The sequence below is a fragment of the Oculina patagonica genome, unplaced genomic scaffold, assembly GCF_052425735.1.
Source record: "Oculina patagonica isolate OP01 unplaced genomic scaffold, crgOcupat unplaced2, whole genome shotgun sequence".
NCBI lineage: Eukaryota > Metazoa > Cnidaria > Anthozoa > Scleractinia > Oculinidae > Oculina > Oculina patagonica.
Window position 1 is genome coordinate 1,978,556 of NW_027558036.1, and position 690 is coordinate 1,979,245.

Sequence of the window (690 nt, forward strand, 5' to 3'; positions counted from 1 at the left end):
TATAAATTCAAAGGACCAGTGTCACGGCTTGGTTAAGTTTTGCCAAATACTCGCTATGAAACTCAAAATTTTGGCAAAGAACCATACCGCAATCCGTTAGGTGGCTTATTTTATGTTTTACTTAATTCTGTGGCCATTTTTTCATGTTTAAATTTGGCTTAAATTCATGACACAGTTCCCTTAAGAAAAGCCGTCGACTCATACAGAAGGTACAATCAATAACCAAATGTTGGCGCAGTTGCTGTTTTTCTTACAGCTTGTTATAAAAGTTAAGTAATTTCCCCGCTCCCCCTTTGCAATGTTGCGTAGCATGCAAAAAAATAATGCCTGCAATTGCTGCTTACTTTTGCTCATGAAACACACTGCACGGGGAGTCTGGGCACATTGTACTGTCCAACATTGAAATGGGGGGAGGGGGTGGGTGGGCCAACGACTTTTGTCAATGATTGCAATCAGTGACAAAATGTTGGCGCAGTTGCTGTTTTTCTTACTTGTAACATATAAAAGTTAAGTATTCCCCTCTCCCCCTTCGCAATGTTGCGTAGCATACAAAAAATAATGCCTGCAATTGCTGCTTACTCTTGCTCACAAACTGAGACGCAGTGCACGGGGAGCTTAGGCACATTGTACTATCCAACATTGAAACGGGGGGAGGGAGTGGATGGGCCAACGACTTTTGTCAATTATTGT